This window comes from Babylonia areolata, chromosome 32 (genome assembly GCF_041734735.1).
Source record: "Babylonia areolata isolate BAREFJ2019XMU chromosome 32, ASM4173473v1, whole genome shotgun sequence".
NCBI lineage: Eukaryota > Metazoa > Mollusca > Gastropoda > Neogastropoda > Buccinidae > Babylonia > Babylonia areolata.
Window position 1 is genome coordinate 20,703,936 of NC_134907.1, and position 2,500 is coordinate 20,706,435.

The 2,500-nt window shown below is 46.3% G+C and overlaps 1 long non-coding RNA gene across 1 annotated transcript in view; it reads right to left on the reverse strand.

Moving 5' to 3' along the window:
- LOC143276515 (uncharacterized) overlaps positions 1-917 on the reverse strand; it is a 1,840-nt gene extending 923 nt beyond the window's left edge. Inside the window, exon 1 of the long non-coding RNA XR_013053588.1 lies at positions 1-917. This exon is cut by the window's left edge and continues 10 nt beyond it. This is a non-coding gene — a long non-coding RNA (uncharacterized LOC143276515).
- Positions 918-2,500: the final 1,583 nt, after the last annotated feature.

Here is a 2,500-nt window from a genome sequence, read left to right on the forward strand (position 1 = left end):
CATTCTGGACACAATGCACCACTGGAATCGATGCGAGACTGAAGGCAGCTCAGGTTCATGATGATGTTGAGATCGTCACTTCTCACTTCTTCTACAGCTTCCTCTTCCAGTCTTTGTTTTTTGCTGGGTCCAGACTCATCTACTTCTTCACTAGAATCAGACACTGCCTTCTTTTTTTTAGAAAAAGTCCTTTTCTTTTCTTTGAAGTAGAGGACGGGTATTCCATAGCAGACGACGTTGATGGAGTCGGCTCACAGGTTGTCGATTCGACCTCAGTTTGCTGTGACTGGCGGCTGGCTTTTCCACATTTCCCTTTTCTCTTCTTTGTACCAAACTTATGGAGTACTCTAAACTTCATTCCAACCTTTCTTGGCATTGTAAAAAAGCAAAACTGTGCCTAAAACTGACAAAATGAATGTCCTAGTTAGCTCACTTCGAAACAGACGCTATGAACAAAGATGGCGGATGACTGGAGTTTCGGCCAATCAGAATCATGGATTTACCCTCGTGACAGCTTAGGCCCAATCACCGGTTTATACACTGTTGTTGGGTGAGCCATTTCGTGCTTCGCGGAGCTCTCGCACTGAGGTTGTTTGCATATGAAATTAGGTTGACCGGAAAGAGCGTATGTTTAGCTTTCAAACGAGCGGTCACACACCTCAATTGGTAAAACGAAAGTGGTGGTTGCTAGGGTCTGAAGATAGCGATTTTTGTGATTCGACTTCGATTTCCGATAAATATTTGAGGCCACCTACATTAAAAAAAGTACAATTATACACACTTTTATGCAAAATTAAAGCAAAAGACACCCAAAAAGTGTTTGTAGATAGATTATTCTTTCAAAATTTACAATAACCCCAAAACACATTTTCTGGTGATTTTTCATCAAAAATGCACGCCAAGTCCCCCCTTAAAAAAAAACAAACAAAAAAAACAACAACCTTCAGTACGGTACAGTGTGACCTAGAACCCAAGTACTTGCTCAACACCCTACCTACTCACACACCCGTGTCCACGTTTCCCGACCAACCGTCCTCGTGTCACCTCCTGCTGTGACCCATGACTTTGAATGTCACCAGCGTTCATGGTCAACCCACGGCCAATCCGCCCTACCGGTGTAGCAGACTGTTCGTATCCCCGTTTGTTTTTGCCCCGCGGTCAAACCTGGCTCAGATTTGCTTGGATTGCAAACAGAAAATCCAAGCACTGGAAATGAGATGCTATCGAAAGATCTTGGGCATCTCGTATCTCAAGCACATCACCAGCGAGCAAGTTTGCCCAACTTTCACACAATCTACAGGACCACAGGAATACCTCCTCACCATCGTGAAGAAACGGAAACTGAAATGGTACGGCCATACCACAAGATAAAACGGCCCTGTCAAAATCATCTTCCTGGGAACGGTAGAGGGGCAAAGAAGAAGAAGCAAAGGAACAACACTGAAGAGTGGACAGGGCTGACATTTGCTGAAACATCATCACTCACACATAATCGTTCAAAATGTAGAAGGCCAGTGCACGAGTCACACGTTGCCCAGGCGGATCCCAACAGAGCTAAGGGACCAAGGCAAGGCAAGGCAAACATGGCTGTCCCAGATTTAACCCAGGGGTCTGGTCTGGTTAGACTAGCGTGGAACGACTCCCGTGGGTAAACTTTAACTGGACAGAACTGATCCCCTCCAGCTGCATTTAGTGACGGGCGCACGGGTTCGAATCTCGATGATGGCGTCTGGTGGGTAAAGGGTGTGGATTTTTCCGATCTCCCAGGTCAACGTATGCGCAGACCTGCTGGTACCTGAACCCCCTTCGTGTGTATACGCAAGCAGAAGATCAAATACGGACGTTAAAGATCCTGTAATCCATGTCAGCGTTCGGAGGGTTATGGAAACAAGAGCATATCCAGCATGCACACCCCCGAAAACGGATTATGGCTGCCTACATGGCGGGGTAAATAAACAAAACGGTCATACACGTAAAATGTTACCTGTCTGTCAGAGTGTGTATATGTGCGTGCCTGAAACCTAACTGAATGACACAGGAAACGAATGATGAGCGTCCAATAGCATCCGTCAGTCGGCTCTACCCAGGTAGGCAGCCTGTTGTGCAAATGACCCTGTGTTTGTAAAGCGCTTAGAACTTGGTCTCCGACCGAGGATAGCGCTATTTCAATATCCAAATTCATTCATTTACCCACCCTCCTTCGTCATTCTTGTAACTGATACGTGGGTCATTTTAGCTTGAAATGATCCCCGAGTGGATTCTATACAGTCTATCTAATCAGAACTCCCGCGCATTTGCTTTGGTGACGTTGTAACGATGAGGAGTGGTCATCTCAAAGCCTAGCCTAGAACGACACCTGTTCTTCTTTTCAATAGCTTGATTGAACCAGTAGAAACGGGGTAATCCAATTTCCAACCGAGGGACTGGGGAGGAGGAGGGGGGAAGAACTTGACTACGGACAAAATGATCGTCAAAGCTGGCGCACACTGACCCCACGGAC